We start from the raw sequence: 22,227 nt of genomic DNA, 5'->3' as shown, positions 1-22,227 counted from the left end.
TGAGTATTTTGCCTCGTTATGCCCCTGGGAGATGTAGGTGCATTGGCAGTTTCCCATCGCTAGCAAAACGCTGTGACGGAGACCTGGGCATCCACACTGTGTTATTTCTGAACAATTATTACCTTGAGCATTTACACAGCCCTAAAGGTAGATTACTGTTCAGAATGACAATTGAGTAGCATCTACCTTTGGCATTTAAGTGAGCCAAATAACGGTTTTCTAAACAAGCAACAACTGCAAAATAGATCTTAAGACTCTAATGTCAAAACAAACTGCATTACAGGTGTCAAGGCTAAGCCATAAAGAAGCAGCTGTGTGGTCAGCATCACACTGAATTCATCTGACAGAGCTGAATTTATGGCAATTTTTCTTCTTCTTTCAAAAGCTTTTTGTTCTTTGTCCTTTGGAGAATGGAACGCAGCTCCTTCTTTCATCATTACCTTTCCCTCCAAGTCTGACGCAATTTTTAGTTACTGCTTTATGATGAGAATGTGTTTATGGTTCTGCAAACATGCAGAAACATTTCCTCACGTTTCCTCATCCTTCAGGTCCCGGGAGAGAAATGATGGGATCCATCTGACCAAGTGTGTGCTCCCGCAAGCCACAGAAGGCTCTCTGGAGTGTCAGCTGGAAAGAAACAGGCCCTTGTAGGGCACAATTCCCTCGTTTAAAAAATAGCTGCCTTTGGAGAAGGCAGCCTTTTTGAATTTTCAAAGTATTTATCACCTTTACGTGTGTGTATCTACATCAGGATGGGGTGAATTGCATCCCGAAAAGGCTTGCTTCCCTCCAGTTGGCTCCAAGGGGAGCCTTGTCAGCTACAGCAGGGGTAGCTGTCTACACCATAGAGGTCTGAAGTTAGAAGAGACCAGTCTTGCCCCAAAATGTTGTCCTACCTCAGCCTCTTCTGTAACACGGCTGCACAGACATGCACGTTTACCCTGTGCTATAGGCACATAATGCCAGTTGAGCATCCCTGGCTGCCTCTGCCAGGAACCCACCTGCAGGTTGGCCTACACACCGAACTTTAAGCTCTTCAGGTCCACCTCTGCAGCTGGTGGGACTCACCCCAAATGTGAACGCTTCCTTTAGGGCTGCAGGTAATGCTAGCCTTGGACGAGAAAGCAGCTGCATTAGCAGTATGACAACAAACCTGAGCTATAAGTGATGGCTCTATTACCGCCCGCCAGATATCTGCTGGTAACCAACCCCCCCTACACACATGGCCAGGCTCCACCGTGGTGTGGTGCAACTCCAGGTGTGGTTTGACACGATGGCAGAGCCTGTCCAGCAGCTCGCTGCGGCTGCAGAGGCAGCCCCGCTCCCCCTCTGCAATGCCCCGGTTCCCACCCCTCCGCCTCCTCCTCCCTGACACTGGGGCTCCTCCTTTCTACCAAAGTGGGTCGTGGTTTTCCGAGTGCCCTAAATACCAGTTTTTTGTTAATCCCTCATTTTTCTCAAGTACCTGTTGCTTCATCACCACTTTGTCATCCTTAGCATTACAACAGGAGATCTGTTTGATTACTTTGTGTAATCTGAAGTGGTCCTCGGTCTCTGGTCCCTTTTCCTGTCCTGTTATTTTGGTAGCTGGAACCAACGAGGGACCAGCAAAGCAGCTGGTGGGAACATGACACGCAGCAGCACGAACTTAGCTGAGTCAAGCCTGAATCCCCTCCCTAGGACCTCAAATAAGGCTTCAGCAAAAGGTCAGATATGGGCCCAAAGCCCATGCTGAGTCAGAGAGGTCGCCGCTGCTGTCATGGTCATTTTCACGACCATCACGACTTCTCTGTCCAGGTCCAAAGAGCACTGGCACAGAGCCAGGGACCTGGGTCTTTTTTTGTGTGTGTTAAATGATTTGGATGGCTCTATTTATCTTGTATCTATGTGATAAAGCCATTCTGAAAGACTTCTAACCAAAGTTGCTGTGGAAGTCACTCGCCAACGCTTGGTTCTCTGGCAGCCTTGAGGAAGCTCCCAGGGTGAGATGCCACCAGATGCTCTCAGTCCTTGTGACAAATATCAGCAATTGTAAGGGAATCCTGAGGTGTCACTTGAAATGAAAGGTTGAACTGAAGGGTGTACTGTTTGACAAGGCGCAGACACCGAAGGAGGTTGTGCTGCTCTCCCCTTACCCCCAGTCATCCCACCCAGCCTTGCTGAGTCTGCCAGCACAGTTGGTTCTGGGTTCACATGGCAAGATAGCATCAGGAGACTGACCAGGTTGAAAACAACCTTCTTTTCCCTTTCCCTTTCCCTTTCCCTTTCCCTTTCCCTTTCCCTTTCCCTTCCCCTTCCCCTTCCCCTTCCCTTTCCCTTCCCCTTCCCCTTCCCCTTCCCCTTCCCCTTCCCCTTCCCCTTCCCCTTCCCCTTCCCCTTCCCCTTCCCCTTCCCCTTCCCCTTCCCCTTCCCCTTCCCCTTCCCCTTCCCCTTCCCCTTCCCCTTCCCCTTCCCCTTCCCCTTCCCCTTCCCCTTCCCCTTCCCCTTTTTCTTCTTTCCCAGGGACAGAGAGAAGCTGCTGGAAGTGAGCAGAACTATTCCATGTGATAGCAGTATCTATCTGCTTAAACATTGAACAAGTTGCACGCTAAGGAGAAAGGTAAAAATGACTGTCAGCAAAAGTTTAGAGGTGGTTGTTAAGTGTGTGTCCTATCAAGACAAATTGTTCCTAGAATGTAGTAAATGCTAATTATTTCTGCATGGCAGCTCTAGAAAGGGCAATGTATTTAAGCAGCATTAGAAAATGTGGTCTATCTACCAGCTTCAAACAGTCCCTGCCAACAAGCCTCCTAATTTGGGGCAGTTTGAGATGTCATCCTGCAAAGGAGGTCTGAGCAATAAGCAAAACACATTGGGACTTTAGTTTCAGTTCTGCTTTGTGTTGCTTGCAGCCCAGTCATTTTCTAGTTATAGCCTTTGAACTTTTCACAAGCACTCAGAGTGCTCGATTTCAGGACTGGCTGGTAGGCAGGATGTGTTGCAACTGCCAGGAGAAATTAATTGAAAGAGAAGTGTAAATGAACACCAGTAGCTGCACATGCACACACACAAACACATCAATTTAACTACTTTCATTTAGAAAAGATTGAAACAAATTGGTACAATCTTCTTTACGGACAACATTAGAATGCAGAATGCATTTTGTACCCTGTCAGGTACAAAACCTGAGTGTTTGAACTGCACCATCGCCGATAAAGGGAAGCTGTAGCTGTGACTCTCTACCAGTTATAAGATGCAGTTACAACAAAATAGGTGTAAAAGTAGCTATGAGCTACCCATATTTTTGCAGAAATTACCTCCACATGCATTGCACTGAATTTAGTTGGAGTTGGTGACATTTCTCCTGTAGCAAAGTTATCGTTTTGTTTTACTGTGGGGTTTTCATTAATTTGTCGGGGATGTATCTGCATGGATGTCCTAGCTCTAACAAAGCCACTAAAAATCTGTCAGTGATGTCAGGATGACTAGGAGTTCACATTAAATGACTTACTGCAATGCAAAAAGAATTTAATAAATGCAACTCTGTAGCCATTGAATTCTGGCTATTATGTAATTCCTGAAACTTCATGGACATCCGTATTATGTGTACTCAGCACACAGGTTAAAAGGTACACGCAGAAATGTATTACTGTTTCAAAGAGAACAAAACAGCAAATAGCCTTGAGCAAAATGAAGCACAGGATCATGGAGCCATAGCATGGCTTATGTTGGAAGGGACATTAAGGACCACCTGGTTCCAACCCCCCTGCCATGGGCAGGGACACCTCCCACCAGCCCAGGCTGCCCAAAGCCCCATCCAGCCTGGCCTTGAGCACCTCCAGGGATGGGGCAGCCACAGCTTCTCTGGGCAGCCCGTGCCAGGGCCTCGCCACCGCCAGAATATAGAGTTTCTTCCTTATATCTAATTGAAATTTACCCTTTTTTAGTTTGAAACCATTACTCCTTGTCCTATCACTACACTCCCCGACAGAATCCCTCTCCTACTTCACTGCAGGCCCCCTTTAGGTACTGGAAAGCCACTATAAGGTCTCCCCAGAGTCTTCTCTTCTCCAGGCTGAACAACCCCAACTCTCTGCCTATCTTCATAGGAGCCCTCTGATCATCTATGAACATACCTAAATAAAATTGGTCTTGATTATAAAGACTGTATTGACTATAAAGACTGTATTGAAACAGGAGTTCTCTGCTGACGAGCATACCAGAAATTATTCATAATTAATTATGAGTTGGAGCAAATGGAGTCAAAGATAAAGGGTTAGAGGCATCTGTCCAAACATAAGTGGTACCATCCATGCCTGCTTCACAGACCGGCCCATTGGCTGTGCTGAGGCAGAGCAGACACAGGTTTCGTGGGAGTGATTCCTCAGCCTACAGCAGACCAGGATGAACTTACTTCTCCACATTTTACGCTCCCAAATGCCCAAAAGGACACCTCCCAATGCTTTATTTGCTTATTCAGTTTGAAGAGAGATCAGACATCGATCTTTCCAAGAGGAGAGAAAAATGTGGTTTTCTCAAGTGTGACTGAAAATAGGAAATTATGATGCCAACAGCTGCTCAGTCTGACCTCTGATATAAATGCTGCCATGGGCGTTTGTGAACACATTTAGGAGAAAAGGGGAAAAAGGCGCTTGTTAAATTGATTTATCTGTGTTAGCTATGCTGTATGAAAGTGCTGGCAGTCAGCTTACCTCTCCTAATGCTGCAGTGAGAGGCCACATCCCCTGCCGTGTTGAACCCAAATCACCAGATTAATCTGGGAGTCCCTGAGGAAAAGTGGGGAAGTTCCAAAAACATCGACAGCTGGTGGAGGGGAAGTTTCAACAAACTCAGTGCTTCCCCAGCACTTAATCCTAGTGCTCAGGAAATGCTTGCAGACTAACATCGGAGCAGATTTTTTATGGGGTTAGTTTATGTCGCTTGGAGGATTCATGTGACTGTCACTGCTGGGTTTTGCTTTCATTTTCAGTAGTACCGAATTTTATGGCCTGATCACACGAACTCTTTCATTTTTTATTCAGTTTCAAGTCTTGCAAGGGGATGGTTTCTAATATGCCTATAGTAAAAGGCAAGTTTACCCCTGAGCTGCATAACAAACTGATGTGACATCTAATACAACCTGTTTTCCATCTCACAACATTTAGTTCCTCAGACTATAAGCAAATACATCATTTGTCTAGAAAGGACTTTCATTTCCTTCTGATGCACATTACCTCAAGAATTATTAAACTCGGGGCTTATTTTGCGAAATGCAATTTCCGCTTCATCCAACAACCCCCAGTGGCTGCTGGCGGGGCTGTGCACGGTAGCACCAGTGCCAGCAGAGCTGCTGGGCTGCGAGGATGCCCATGCACATCCTAAGGTGTGCAAGGAGAAACTTTCTCCTCCTCACTGCTCAGAAGGACATGGCAGGAAGCAGAGGGCTTGGTGCAACCCTTTTGGGAAGTGCAAACAGGACTTCAGCCGCTCCCTGCCACCTCCCTGGGAAGTGCACAGTTCACAGTAGCTCTGAGCATCTCTATCCCTCTCCATAAATATTGCCTAAAAATAGAGCTGAAATGTGACTGTTTAAGATATAGCCTCGTGGTAAACAAGGAAATTGAACACATAGCCATGCAAAGCTTTGTTTATTTTTTCTGTTGGGGTATGTAAACTGTTAAAATGTATTGACTGTAGTTTATTATTTTGGAGCCAATTCCCAATAAGTTTAAGAAAACCTTCTGCTCTTAGGCTGCTCCAGCTTGCTGCAGATCTCATTGGCTGCTTGCACATCTACGAGCTTTTCTGCAGTAGGCATTTGGGTTCATTTAGCTTACAAGGTAAAAATGTCGCAGACATATGCCAAGTAGTATAAACATTTATATTATGATTGCCTAAAATTGTCCATTATAACCTAATTTTCAATTGCCTATGACTTAGGTAAACATTTTCCAGTTTTTATATTAGATTAAAAGTAGGAGTCCATTTTCAAGGCCAAAAGACCCCACTCAAGAAGCTCAGATGTTTAAAAATACAGAGACACTGCCAGTCTAGATAACGTCAACATATTCTTATTTAAATGTATGTTGCTTAAGCATTTCTACAGATAATCAGGAATCAGCAATTTCAGCCCATTCATAGAGTTGACAGACTTGTAAATTTTTCATAAATCTTTTGCATGTGCGTGGTGGACATGCTCAGAGCCACAGGGAGCATCACACACTGGACCTGCAACAAAGAGCTGGGTCTCTCAGGCAGGACGTACACTAGGCCTCGACTCCAGTACTGTGTGCAGTTTGGGGCACCACAGTGTAAAAAGGACATAAAACTATTAAAGAGTGTCCAAAGGAGGGCTACAAAGATGGTGAATGTGTATGAGGAGCAGCTGAGGCCCCTTGGTTTGCTCAGCCCCGAGCAGAGCAGGCTGAGGGGAGGCCTCATGGCGGCCTGCAGCTCCCTCACGAGGGGAGCGGAGGGGCAGGCGCTGAGCTCTGCTCTCTGGGGACAGTGACAGGACCCGAGGGAACGGCATGGAGCTGGGACAGGGGAGGGTCAGGATGGGGATTAGAGAAAGGCTCTGCACCCAGAGGGTGCTTGGGCACTGGGACAGGCTGCCCAGGGCAGTGATCGCAGCACTGAGCCTGCTGGAGTTCAACAAGTGAAAAACACGCCCAGACATAGGTTTTAATTGTAGGTACTCCTGTGTGGAGACAGAAGTTGGACTCTATGATCCTTGTGGGTCCCTTCCAACTGGGGTTGTTCTGTGATTCTATGAAAACTGAGACTTTTCCAGGCTTGCATGGCCAAGGGCAACCATAATTCTGACATCTGCAAACCCTTGAGCACCTCAGTTTGCAACCTGAATGATCCTGTGGCTCAGTTTGCAGTGTAGGCATAATGCGATGTGCCTGCAGCCATGCCCATAGATGTTTGCCATTTATACCTAAAGCTGTCCTATGAAGGCTTGGAGAAAGACTGACCAGGAGTGTCTGGCAGGGCAGATTCTTGAAAGCCTGGCAATAAGGGATCTCAAAATCCTAATGATCAGTCTCCCTCCTTTCCCAGCTTCCTCTGGATGCTCACAGCTGTGTCCTTCTCAGCTGCTGCATGGGAGAGAGCAGCCGTGCCAGCAGGAGTGGGAGGAGGGGTGAGACAGAGGTGTGCCAGACAGTTGACCCCAGCTATCAAAAAAAAAAAAAAGCTGCTGCCCTCTCTTGTTTAGAGATGATCGGAGGCTGAACTGGCAAGCTTGCTTTAATGATGACTGCATATCCACTGTAACCTGCCTTCCCACTTGCTCATGACAATTTGTGGAAGTAGCACGTTCCAAGTATGAAGGAAGACTCAAATGCAGCTGAACCTTCTCTGGCACACCTCTCCATGTTTCCTGCATGCTCCTCCTAAGCCTGTAATTCCTGGGTATGTGGTCTTTAACCCTGGTGGCTGTTCTGTTGTTCCCCATGGTTCACCTGTGCTATGACAAGCTAAGGAAGTCTCCTGGCATGCAGGTAGCTGTTAAAAAGAGCATGCACAGAGTCTCAAGAGTCTATGGAAGAAAGACACCAGGAATCTCATTTTTTTTGCCAAACCACCCCAGCTGTTCACTGCTATCATGCCATTTCTGGCAACCCTGGCTATCAGTAGGACTAACTGTCAATGCTGGGAGCAGATCAAACATGCTGACCAGAAATACTTTCAGGTGGAAGCTGCTAACTGGGCTGCCTTCCTTCTCTAACACCAAAGATTTGCAGACAACCCAGGAAAGATGTAAAGAGGACAGAAAAACAAGAGTATGGAAAGCCATGTCTATGTGGATTATAAAGGATCGTGTGAACCTTTGGAAATAAGCAATGTCTCACCCACTCTTTTTTTTTTTTTTTTTTTTTTTGTTAATAGATCCTGAATCCTGTGTCATGCTGCCCTGCCTCCTCTCAGCAAGCCTGATGTCCCTGGCATGTTTCCCACCTCATGTAGTACCTTTGGCTCCCTCACCACCACTTCCCTTACAGATACCTCCTGGTAGCCCGGACCCTTCCATAATGCAGGGGTTCATTCCCTAAGCCCCTCCATCGGACTCTCGGCTTTGTCTCCTTTCTCCAACATTCCTGCTGTTTCCCCTCCCGGCCTGGGAAGATGACGCACACGCGTTTGTCATGCAGCAGGAATGTCAGTCAGTCTGTGAAGGTAGCCGAGAGGGCAAACTTGGCATTTTTTCCCCTGCAACCGGCTGACCCTTCCCCTCACTGATTTGTCATGCTTTCTTCTGACTCTGAAAAATCCCGCTGGAGTATCAGAGTGACTCTATACACCAGTCTGAGATGCCTCTTCCTGGCCTTGCAGAATCTTCCCTGATTTTTGTCTTTATTGGCATGCCTAGAAAATGATCCAATAAGCTAAGCTTAAAATTAAAGCCTTGGTAAGTTATCATCCAAACCCTACGATATGGGCAGCCAACTTTGCTGTATGCTTTAAAATAAATATAAAAAAAACATGGTACAGAGTGCAGCAATGTTTACAGATGTCTTTTTACTAAATTTACACCTACAGCTTTTGCGCAGCTGATCTCGCAAACGACAAGCACAGGCATACTAAAAATAAGCTGGAAACTGCACAGAGGAACAAGGATGGAAAAGGTTTTGTTGTTGTTAAGGACTGCATGAAAGAGGGGAGGCGATGAATGCACTGTCTTTCATTGCCTCAGCAGGACAAGAGCTGTGAAGGGGCCTAAGCGTGCTTAGTGCAACAGAAGAGAAAGCGAGAGAGCTGCAGATGACATCCTCCCCAGTACGCAAAAGAGGAACAGAGACTATGAGACGATGCAACAAAGCAGGGAAAAGGAAACATGGAGACAGTCAGAGAGTCCCTGGAGCAGGGGAGGAGTGGAGAGGAGCGAGGCTGGGAACTCAGTGAATCCTCTGTGCAGCTGCCCTGGTCACAGCTCTGCCTCTCTTCTACCTAGGGTGGACAGCAGGAAGCTGGGTTATGCTCCCACAACTTCGAGCTGCAAATGCACCTGCCTGGGGAGAGACTGCAGCTAGACCAGGCAGGGAACACATGGGACCATGAAGCATGGATAAATGGGAATTTTACCCAGCTCAAACTGTTAGGACAGGAGACAAGGTATGGGCATGTAGAGTGGTTAGATGTACCACTGACTATATACCATATGTGTGTGCCTTACTCCGAAGAATGTAGCATTCCTAAAGCATGCTATAATGCGGGAGTCAGAGCAGCTATTATCCCTCATCCTTTCAAACGGGCAGACCTTTTCAGCAAAGTCCCTCCCTCAGCAAGAGGGGCCAGGAGGACACGAAAAACTAAAGGTCCAGGGCAGCTGGAGTGAAGAAAGGGAAACCAAAGAGAGAAAAGGGATCCCCCCAGTGAACCACATGTGGTGGAGGCAGAAGGGGGCAAGGGATGGGCAGCGGGGAGAAAGGGAGATAAAGTTATGATGAATGGCGTGGGAGATGCGATTGTGTTGCTGACGATTGGAAAAGAAAAGGGCAAATGCAAAAAGAAGCCAGCAGAACTAGAGGAGGGAGAGAACGTGCGAGAAGAATTGGGTGATGGAAAACCTTGGAAGGGAAAGTGGTATTGGGGTTTGCAGCCCTAGCTGTAAGAAAGCTTGATCTCCAGCTCTATGGCTTGCACTTGCATCCAGTGGTTGAAACTTGCTTAGAAGTACAAACCCACGTCTCCCAAGCAGTAATCGTTTCTTCTGGGCAATAAAGAAGCTCAGAAGTTGGTAATGCTCACGCTGAGGAATTTTGCACTGGCAGTAATCCTTATCGGGTGCATTTACAAAGGTCCCCATCACCAACAGTACTTGAGCACACAAGGAAGTTGACAGAGTCAGGGCAGCCAGGTACAAACCTCCCCGCAGCATGTCATGTTCATTGCTAACAATTCTGCAGCTCGTTTGAGACAGCCTCTACCAACGTTATTGTACATTATAGATTTAAAAGAAACCTTTCAACACATACATTTAATTTGTGTTCATAACAGGAGATTATGATTTTAAAATATTTGTGAAGAATTACCTAGATCTATGCCAGAATTTTATTTTTATTTATATATATATATATGTATAATTTTTTTTACATCAAAACCATTTATAAAGTAGGGGAGGCTGATGAAAAAAAGCTGATTTTTAGATTGCAAATACTGTGGTATCATGACAGATTTTAACTGAGAGTTGTAGCCTGTGTGTTAGCACTTTTATTACAAATCCTTGCTCAGCAGCCGAAGGAGCTAAACCAATTCTTAGGTTCTCTAAAAGATCTTTTTAATTCTCCGCTCTCCCTGTGGGAGACTGGAGGCCAGGTATTCTTTCCACTTGAAGAGTAGGTACCTAGAATTTTTGACAAGTAAAATTCTTTGCAAGCAGACAAAAGTAGACTACAATCAAACACACTTGTTAGGAGTTATTTCATTATATACAGAAATTAAAAGTAGTTGCTTTTTATCCTATATCACTCAATTTCTCACACATGTTAAAACAGTTATTCTTGAAGAGCTTTTTCTTAAAAAAAAAAAAATCATATTTCCATGCTCACAATAAAGAAAAATATCACTGATAATATTACTGTAACAAAACCAAGTAACGTGTTTAAGTGCACACCTACCAAAATTTAAAATATTCACTCAGTTTATGTATTGGTGGATGAAAAATAATTCTTCTAAAACTCTGTCTATAGCAATCTTTTCCTGTTTTTGTGCAGAGTGTTCTCAGATGTGCTCTGGATTTGGATAGAAAATGCAACAGGCAGCATGATTCTAACTGAAAAGCCAAACCTTCATCTACAAGATTTTAGCCAAAGAGAAGTCACACAATTGCAGGCAATGTCAGAGGAGAGTTGGAAGGACCTGCTAAGAAGCCTGTAGCTCACCTCAGCCAATGTTTCAGTGGTAAGATTCCTACAATGACTTCCAAAACATCCACCCTCCCTACAGAATTAGGAAGAAAAAAAAAATAGCAGAAAATAATCATTCTTAATCCTTAATATAAGCACTATTAAACATTTAAATTTCCCTTTTAAATATGTCTGTTTTTGTTTTTGTAGCCAGTGTGTGTTTCCTAATTTTATCTCAGGAGACAGTTGTCTAAATCAATATTTACTGCAATGATTCAGTATAACCACTAAATCAGACATATCTCTAGAATCATAGCATCTTAATATTTTATTTTAAAAGACATCAGTTCTAAGAATTGGGATACAAGAAATATAACCCTGAAATTGTCCACCCTCATTTATGCGCACTGGACAAAGTTCACTGCCACAGATGAGCTTCTGTAAAGCAACACCATCACCTGATTTTTATCATTCCTTTTAATCACATTAGATTAACAGCAGCATAGAAACCATTCACCACTTGTCATCTAATAATAAGAAGAGGAAAAATACCACCAGTGGTATCCACATGATGTATTCCTTATGCCACCAGCTCTCCATTATCTAGGACAGCCTGGGCCTGAGATACACCATGGATGTGAAAACACAGGGGCAGTGCTGTTGCAGACCCAAGAGTCACTCTGGCATCTCTGTACTGCATTCCAATTTCTGCAAGAGCTTGTTAGCCAAGCCGGCTCCTCACAGATAAGATACAGAAATAAGACCATACCACTGACACAGGCTGCTCATGGCCTGGGTAATCTTCCCACAGGCTACAGAGCAGGAATGATCTTAGCAGTGAGACTCTCAGAAATTTAAATCTGAAGTCTTAGTGATCTTGAGAAGGTATCCTCCTTGTTGACTTGTTCTTTCTTTCTTTCTTTCTTTCTTTCTTTCTTTCTTTCTTTCTTTCTTTCTTTCTCTCTCTCTCTCTCTCTCTCTCTCTCTCTCTCTCTCTCTCTCTCTCTTTCTCCCTTTCTCCCTTTCTCTCTTTCTTTCTCTCTTTCTTTCTCTCTTTCTCTCTTTCTTTTCTTTCTTTGCCACCAATCAGTCACGGTACCTGCAGGAACAAGATAGCTTCATCACCTCTTTGGTCAAGGGGTTTTGGTGGGTTTCAGATATATCTTAGAGAGGCAGAGAACAGAGCAATTGCATGTAGCTAATATCCTAGACAAAACAAAACAAAACAAAAAACAGAAGACCCCAACCATCTGGAAGTGTCTCATCTCACAAAATAAAACATCTTAGTGATAATAACTCAGGATTTTCTTTCTTTTAGCTTTTCCTGTGTTAGTGAGAGTTGAGGAGGTTTTAGATCAAATTACTCCTTTTTTTGTGTGTGTGTGTTTGTTGTTCAGTTCCTTCCTATTGCCCTACATTTTGAGCTTTTACTTTCTAAAACCTCAGAACGTGGTTTTGCCATCTGGAAGTTCCTCACATTAGTGCTTCCATTAATAAAAAGGAAAAACCTGATGCATTTCCTCTTCTGTTTTTGGAGTGAATCCTCCAGGACAGAACACCCTCTTGCTGGTTGCATTAGCAATATCTACCCTTTGCATTTGTCATTTGTTGTAACCTTTTCTCCTTCATTCTCTCATTTCTTATTAGAAATGAACACTTTTTAAATGTTAGATACTGCTTCTATCAGTGTGTGTTACCACTGGCAAAAATACAGCAGGAGTGCAGCTGGTGGAATTGTGCTATCCTGGAGATGCATTTAGAGTTTTTAAATCAAACCCTTTGTTTTTCTTTCATCCTTATGCAGAAATAGCTCCTTAATATAATAGGCATTATTTTGAAGAGACACTCAAGCACTATGTGAGGATTTCCCTTTTGTTATACACTCCTGACTGTCACATACCATTTTGCCTTGGAATCTATGTAGGGAGAAAAAAAAAAAAAAAAAGTCATTAAGAACTTGTATCCCGTACAGGAGAAGATTTTACTCAGAGATGTCCATCCTAGTCTTCAAACCATTCTCCAGTCCTACCAAGCATGGAGTCAGAAGCTCCTAATAGCCCAAGGCATACCAATTAGATCTAGGCTGCATCTAATCAGATAATGTAAAACTCAGCAACACTTGAGAAGGAGAGGAAATAGCATCTTCAGCAAAATCACTGGTGTCCCTGGATCCTGTCCCTGTGTGTCCAGGAATGTAAAATACTTCATCCAGTGCATGATAGCAAGCAAAGAAAACAAAAAAGAAAACCACTGGGTTTCAAAAAGAATTCATAAAAAATACCTGCAGAGGGAGAAACACCTCCATGCTGGTTGGTGAACGTGTCTCACAAAATAGTCCTTCCATCCTAATCCTGCCATCCTGTTCTTCAGGAGGAGCCTCCTAAAGATGAGCCTGGGAACTATGGACTCACTTACAACTCTGCCCAATCCCAGAAACCAGAGACCTAACATGAAGATATTTCTGACATTTTGTAATCTCTCTTCCCCACAGTTAACCTCTCCATTTCCTACAGGGAGTAAAATACAAGTCTCTCTTTTTCTCCCAGGAGGTAGAAAACCTGAAATTTCTCTGTCTCATGCATTTTCCTCTCTCCAGCAGTTTGCCCCATACTTCCCAGGTACCAGTCACCTTTATTTTTAAGCAATGATGTAAGTGGTACATAATCAGCTAAACTCTGAGCAATCATTCCCAACTCACATTAATCTTTGACATTATTTGCTTTTATTTCAGTTCTGAACAATGTCTTTGTATATCAAAGTTTGTCTAAATTTCTCAGCTATGACAGTTGGCATTAAAAAAAAAAATCCTCTTCCTACAAGCCTCATAGCCACAGAAAAATAGTCTATCATTTTTATCTGATCTTTCTTAATCAATGTATCAATGCTAGAAAAGACACACTACACTTTATAATTATTTTTATTTTATAATTAAGCATGCACAGTATGTAATCACTTAACAATACACTACATACACATGTATGACAGGGAAGGACTTAGCCTGTGCATCATCCTTTCACATTTTCTCATGTGTGAGCAGCTCTGTAGTTGTAACCCTTCATTATGCAGTTGTAAATATTTATCTTTGTTTCATACTCCTACGAAAATTGACACAACTCATGTTTTGATTATGATAGAATGATTTGTTAACTAAAATTTACCTCTGTTAAACACGTCATCCATTTTTACTGTACAAAATAACAGAATTGACAGATTAGATAGTCATCTTACAGTGCTGGTGATATCTATGAAGTCAAAGTTTTCTGTATACACAGAAGGAATAGTAAGTCAAAGATACTTAGTATGGTGAGAATGTGGGAGAGAATTTTCTGACTGCAATAAATGCTTTCTGACAATCTGCAAGGGTGATTATACACTTTTGCTTTGTATTTGTTTTAAATAATATTTCCATGTTTATATGCAGGAATTTCTTAAGTGAATACATAGTGCTTACTTATGTAAAAATAATACTTTTTTTCTTTTTTGTCTTAAAAAACAGTTGGTTTTAAAATTTTGTGTTCACAGAAGCTGAGTAACACACTGAATGTTTCCTAATTTTTTGCCTCTTAACCCAACAGTAGATTGCAGTTGGAGAAACTTCCTTATGTGTTATATACCAAGAGAAAAAAATGCGCTGCTGCACTTCAGCTCTGTGGGAAATAGTTAAATAGATAACTGTGATATTTACTAAGATTAAGCTTTTATAAAAGCTAAAACTTTTACTTTGTATTTTTCTTCAATGAGAAAGAGAAATATGGGATTTAGAAAAAATTACAGGGTTTTTTAGCATGTTCAAAATACAGCATGCTGTGCTCTGCTGCATGAAATTGGAAATGAGAGAATTGCATGAAAATGCATGAAATGAGAGAATCCAAACAATATTCATTGAAAGTAGGCAACTTACTCTCCCTTTATATTTTTTTATCCAGCCAAAGTGAGAGTGAACATCGCCAATCACAAATTTAGATGGTCTTTCATGAACTCTCAAAAGAAAGATGAGAAAGGCAACAAGACATTTTCTGTTCTCTGCTGCTGCTGCTTTCTCTGTATAATATGAAGACAAGATGCAGTCTCTGCATGTGTTCCAAGACAACGTCAAGTGTTACAACAGTAATCCTCAGTGTCTGAGGTACCATTTTTGTTATTGACTGGGAGATTATAGGGTTAGAAAACAATATTGTTTACAGAAAATTAAGAAATAAAGTTTAAGAGAAGTTTATTATTATTATTATTTATTTATTTATTTTCAATTTGCAATGGTTTTGAATGAATTAGGTATTTCTCCCAGGTAATAAGATGTGCTAATGTGACTTAAAATATTTGATACTGAATTTTGCCATTGAGGAAATGGCTTTCATGGTCGACCTTTGACAAAAGTAAGTGAACAAAAAAGCATTCGCCACACACAGAAGGAAAAAAAAAAAGTAAAATTTTGGTGATTTCTGAGCTAGACTGAGCTAGCGTGTCACATAGTAATTCATGTAAGCACCATTGACATCTAAATTTAGCACCCTTAAGACAACTACAAGAGGCTACATCTGAAAAATGTTTGCAATGTGATGAACCCCACATTCCCTAAGTCCAGTTTACATTTTGTAAATTAATTTTAAAACAATTATTTTATATATATATATATATATGCAGTTTCCAAGAACAACTTGGACCTCAAACCTTCAAACTGCACATAAACAATGGTCATCTTGTAATTTCTACTGTCTGATACAATGAATTAAGCCTTTGAAGCAGTAAAACGAGGAATAATGCTTGACTGAAGTCAAACAGTGAGTATCTTCATGTGCAGGACAGATACTGTCTGAGAAGACCAGCCATTTCCTGAACAGCTGACCAAGATTCGAGTCATACAAATGTCCATGAACGCTCAGTGAAGGGCATGTATCGAACAGCTGTTTGCTGTTAGGATGAGTGTTCTCAAGTACTGTGTAGGTAATGTTTGGACAGTGTATCCCATTGTGTAGGATAAGCTAGAGAAACTGTTCTCTGGACATAATTCTTTCTGCTCAGACTCCCAGTATCACTTCTATTTTCTCACCCTATCTTTCTCCCCCATTAGCTGCGGTGGCACCTCGTCTGTGTCTGGTGGAACAGATAAGTGGTTGTCATCAACCCCACCACATGAATTACTCATTATATCTGCTCTCTGAATCCTTCAGAAGCCCTGGACAGTACATTTCTCTTCCTGTGGACTGAGCTGTTTGTAATACACTTGCTGTCCAATTGCTGAGTAAGGGAAAAGTGAATGCCAGGCTTCCTCCGGGCCCGACCACAGGCACTTGCTTGCTGGCGCACTCCTTGGTCAGCCTGCTTACAGCTGCAAAACTCAGTTTTATCCAGACATCCGACTTTCTGAGAACCCCAATTTCACAGCACCGAATGCTTGCAGAGACTGAAAGCTACGCTTATGCTCTCCCTGCAGTCAGTGGAGGGCAATGGTTGTGTGGGGTGGTGCTGGGGGGATGTCCACCTTTCCCCATGGACTGCTGCAGGATGCCAGGCAGTACCAGGGGATGGGGTGCCTGATTTGTACGTGGTTACAACTGGGTGAGATGTACTCAGCTGAAATGACTATTGTTCGACATGTTACAAGCCTAATTCTCCTTTGAAACATAGAGAGACTTACGATGGGTTTAGCCCATTACGTAGGGGTTAGATCTGTGCTAAACTGCAATCAGCTGCAGTCTTTTGGCCATATGTTTCTGATACTTCTAACATTCCTTGAAAAGAGGTTCAAGGAAAACTTTGAAGTCTACTATTCCTCGGTGAAATAAATACTGCTAATGGCATTAACCCATGCACGTCAGTCAGACTCTCCACCTGAGAATGATAAAGAATTAGTCTGTCATAATGATGTATAGTCACAAATTAAAATCCCTAAGAACTGCTGGTGCTTTATCATTCACCTACTACAAATCTTATTTAGAGGAGGGGAAAAAAAGCAACAACAAAACAACAACACAAAACATCGGTGATTTAAGACTTTTCTGTTATTTCAGAAAATAAAGAAGTAACTACTTTGTCTCCAGGAAGTTAAAACTACAAATCTGGGGGCTTGATTTAATTTGGTTTTGTTTTTTTCAGTTACAGATTTTTAGAAAACAAACAAGCAACCAACCAAACAACAACAACAACAACAACAACAAAAGTACCCCTAAAGGTGTATTACTACATGTGCATGTAAAAGTACAAACACAGGAGAAGACAAACAAATAAAGATTATGATCTGAAATCTGACTCTCATTTTACCTTCGGAAATAACCAGCAGTGAGTTTAAAAGCAGAAGCAATGCAGAATTCCAGCAGTTAAGATTTCCAAAGGAAAATTAACTTGTTGGTATCAGATTTGTCCATTTGGTCTCAATTTGGAATTGTGAGCAGTGCAAGAGAGAGACGTAGTGACAAATCAGTTGGAATTTTAAAGCGTGTTAATATTCAAAAAGGCAATATGCAGAAATAAACTATTCTTTACAACATAAACTCTGGCTTTTCACGTGAGGTTATTTCCATATATATAGATACCTTCCCAAAATAGAATGTTAAAAAAAAAAAAAAAGGAAAAGAATTATTGCTCTGAGAAAAAACAGACTGCCTGTGGATGATAAAGGATCTACTTATGTTTTGTTTCAATAGGCCAACTGATACGTCTAGTAAAAACAGACAAGCTTTGATGCATACAAGGCTGTTTTCAGATCTAATAAAAGATACTGCCCCTCCTCGCAGGTTTTGGCTTGCTTATAGCCTTATACCATTTTGGCTACAAGGGCAGTGTTATTGCTCAAACAACACGATCGCTGCCACTCACCTCCCAGGTAAAACAACACTACGGAAGTCCTAGTCAGAGCCCCTTCATATTTATCACACATTTTAAACGTATGTAAGCTCTCAGAAATGCTATAGGGCTACATGAAATACAATATGGCATAAAGCTAATCTGCATTGTGTTCTGAAACGACCCGTCACAGTGAGATAGTGGAATAGCAATACAGTTGCAGTCACCAAAACTCTTTAAAAATCAGCAAAGTAAACTGAAATTTCCTTACTTTTATTGTTTCATGGAAAGACAAATAATGCTGTTTTAGAGAAGTTTATGACCATGGGAATTATTTTTGTGGCTAACTGACAAAAAGATACGGACAGAGGAGAAAAAACTTCTGACAAAGAAGAAAAGAGCGGAGGGACAAACACGTAACTAAAGGTTCCAAAACCCTATCACTCTGCACGCTGGACTGTTAAATTCCTCTTTAGACTGAAACAACAACAACAAAACTTTAATTCCAGGAAAGGAAAAGAAAACTGATTTTACAACATTACGAACTTCCTTAATGTACATATTTGGGGGTTTAAACTTTTCTGACAAACTATTTCATAAAGCTCGGATAGAACTATTGATCAAAAATGTGAGACAATGGGGCCGTGCTTTGGTTTGAATAATGTTAGTGTGTTTGTTTCAGATTTTGTGGTTTACTCTTGAATAAGCTTTTTCTATTGTTTCTTTCTCGCTGATAAAGGTCACACCTCTGTCTTGTTTTTCCCTTCCAAAACTGCAGTAGCAAGCTTTGTCCTATCAGACTGGCCTGTTTTGAAACTTTTAATGGTTTCTTAATGACACTGGGTTCACATGATCCGGTTGTTTCTCTGTACCCCTGCCTATCAGTTCCCCTTGAGCCTTTCGGCCAGTCCCAATAAACTTTGAACGAGGGACAAAAGCTTTCAAAAAGAAGTTAATTCCTACAAATTTTAGGAAGACGGTTAGCAAGGGGAGGGAGAAACACAAAAGAAGCATGCACTGGTGGAAAGGCAAGTAGGATTTAGCTATTATACACCCTGCTTGCTACGAGCCAATTAAGCTACCAAGTAGTCCAGCATATCTAACATGAAGCAGACACTTTAGCATGGTAGGGATGTAATTCAAGGCTGGAAGGAGCTCAGGGCTGGAAGGGTGTAAGACGCTCTTGCAGGAGAACAAGCTTCCTTAGTTCTGCTGCTCATGTGGCAACCCTTGTGCTTAGAAACTCCGTGTAAGTGAAAATGAGCCTGATGTGCAAGGGATGTCATTTTGCGGACAGCAGTCCCCCTCGAGTTCATGCTGGTGCAATGACAAACAGTGTGCAGAGACGCATTCAGAAAAAGTGAGGAAATTGCAGTAGTTCAGGAATCTCCAAAATTCCTAGCAGTTTGTGGACAGTGTTCCCGTCTAGCAAACTTAGGAGTGACATTGACAAGCTTTAAGAACCGTTCCTGTCTTCCCTCACTCTACTCATCAGGCTGCAAGGAAGTCAGACTTTGTTCAAGGTTCATGAGGATGAAGAGGACCATATGGTTGTCAAATCAATTTGCTGAACTCTGTCCAAATCCTATGAGACTGATACTTTTCACATGGACACCACATGGTTTATCCGAGGACAGTTCGGCTAGGAACCAGCTAGGCAGGAACAATCAAGTACACTGAATTGCTTCCTCTCCAAAAGATGGACAAGATGAAGTTTAGGGGTCTGCCAATCAAAGTTTTCACAGCCAGTCTCTGTGATATCTTCTTAGAGTCTCTATTTATGCCATTCATTTAACCCTTATTTGAACAACTAAACAATTAACAGAAAAATATTGTGGCGTATTTTTCTTATTATAAGAACGATTCAGAATCAGGGACCATTCTTCCTTCAACTGAAGGGACCAAGGCTCCCTACTGAATCTTTTTCTTATCAAATTACTATGACTTTTACCTAAGTGTGCATTCTTTTCTAGCCGCAAGTATGGAGCAGAAGCTGTGTTTAACAGCTTCAGCAGTGACATTATGGGATCCCTGCAACGTGACTGTTAACATCTCATGCAACCAGAAATCAAAAGCAGAAAGATGGAAAGTTATGAGTATGAAAAGAAGTCATGTATTGATGCAAGGAACAGCAGTTACAGCAGCCATCTCAGTAGACAATGAAAAAAAATGTCCATACTTGACCTTTATTCATAAAAGAGATACAGCTTCACTCCAGAACAGTTTTTACAACTTCTTGATATATCACTCCTATTGGATTTTATTTTATTTTTCTGATTTTGAGTGTTAATCTGTATGTGCACTGTCTGATACCTCAGGGTGACACTCCAGACCCCAAGTTTATTAAACACAGAGCAGTATGGAGGGCACAGATTCCAGAGGAGGCCCGGAATATATAAACAATAGCTAAATTTCTAAATTTACTGCTTTTCGAGTCCAGCTTTTTTCCATACTGAAAAGCCTAAATATATAGTGTCTAGATACATTAATTGTATGTTAAACACTTTAAACCCATCTTAAATTTTATTAATAGGATAACTTCATCAGTGTTTGCTTGCCAACATATTGGCTACAGAAGGCAAAGTTCTCACTAAGGTGCACGGCATTTTCCTGTCCAATACACCGATCACCTCCCACTGTTGGCTGGGAAATGCAAATGTGCCCAGGCCCTGAGAGTATCATGGGCCCCTTGGCAGCCCCACAGCCCTACTTGTGACCCCATTTCATCCCATCCCAGCCCGTGTGTGGGGCTGCCCCCCAGCTGCCCTGCCGGTGGTGCACAACACCGAGCACCTGGAGCGTGGGTGTGAAAACATCAAACACCGCCTGCCCTTACTGTGCTGCACGCGGGCTCCGCTGTTTTACCCAAGCTGAAAATATCCCTTAATTGTCTATGTAGTGTTCTCTTCACCTTTGTGATATGATAATGTTTCTGCACGGGAAATGGTACTTGTGAAAAACAGAAGTTCTTTTCTGAAAGGGGAGATATCCTACAATTCTCTGTCATACCAAACGACACACATCCACACGTCATTAGTGCCAAAATGCTATATAAAATATATGCTGCATAAACCAAAGACTTGGGCAAGCACGAGCTATTATTTTCCTTACTGGTGCTTTCATGCAGGCTTAAATAAGTCAATGAAAAAATTATGTAAACCAACAGCGCTACTCATGTGCTTAAGTGATTTGTTGGATTGGGCCCAAAAATACCGAAAATGTTGCAAAGATTGATCCTTGATGCGATCCCCTAAAACAGATCTTAATGTCCAGGCAGTGACTTGTTTGGTTTTCAAGCGGCATTTTATTTCCTTGTCTGCTGCACTGCCTACTTTGCTTTCTGAACGTCAGTGGATATTACATAGTACAGTGCCTAGGGGGCTGAACCGGAAGAAAAAAAAAGATATTTTATTGGTCCATGGTAACAATCTGCTTTCTCTTGTAGGTTTTTATTCTTTTATGCTCCTGGGTTGCAAAGCTCCTTAGCATTACTCTGGGTGAGCAACTTTACTTCCATATATTTAGATCCTGAATTTTATTTTTGGCGCAGTATTAAGAAATGGGGATAAATGCACCTATTAAGAGAGACATTTTCTAAATTCTGACTCATTCCTTCTCTGTTTCCTTCTACATTTCTTTTGGTTTAGTCAATGATGAACACAATCAGCCTGCCTGCGACCAGTTTCACTTTTTATTTGATAAGGCTGATTGCAATGCCTGAGCTGGAAAGCCTGCAGGGAAATGCTTCAATTCCCCACGTTCACCCACTGAACTAAAAATGTTGCAAAAGCATTTCTAACCATACCAAAGGTTGTGTACACAGGGAAAGTAACCAGAGCGACTACTGAGGGATGCATTTTTCTGGCATAGTTCTCTGCGTGGACACCTCTTTGAGAACAATCAGTGAGTTTTGCACGTGCCTACTGACTTTTGCCTTCATGCCATGGATTCTCTAATCAGCAATTTCCTCTAACGCGTAGCTTTTTGTTTCCATATCTGCTGCAGAGATAAAATTGTGACATGGATTTGCAGTTCCAGGAGGAAAAGAAAAAAATAATAATAATTAAAAAAAAAAAAAAAGAGATAGAGAAAATGTGAGAATTCTTTCCAGAGGCCAAACAGTGCCATACAAGCTGAGCCAAGGCGATCCCCTCGGAGAGCTCTGGGAGCCAACGTGAGCAGGGACAGGCACAAGTTTTGGTTCAGGAGAACGGAGAGGGTTCCCCAGCCAGAGGTCTGGTGCAGGCTTTGCTTGTTTAGCAACCACAAAGTGCCATCGCCGTCCCAATATCTTCTTTTATTTGGTGCCATAAATAGCTGTACTACTTCAGCCTATCGTGACCTTTGATTAGCACGGCTACAAGCAACTGCTGCTCTGTCAAAGCACTTTAGAACGTACTTTTAAAACAGGAAGGAGGTCAAATATAAAAGTTAAGAGAATAAACATGGCATAATGCGCGTCTTATTTTTCTCCCTGCACACAAATGCAACATTTCTCTTATATCTCTTTACAGGACAGTAATACTGTTCTGCAAACTATACATAAAGTAGAATCTAAAATAAGAAAAATACCACCAAAGGTCCCAGAAAGCTGAAGAGGAATCAATTCGTAAGT

This window comes from Anas acuta, chromosome 1 (genome assembly GCF_963932015.1).
Source record: "Anas acuta chromosome 1, bAnaAcu1.1, whole genome shotgun sequence".
NCBI classification, from domain to species: Eukaryota; Metazoa; Chordata; class Aves; order Anseriformes; family Anatidae; genus Anas; species Anas acuta.
Note: the sequence above shows the minus strand (reverse complement) of the source record.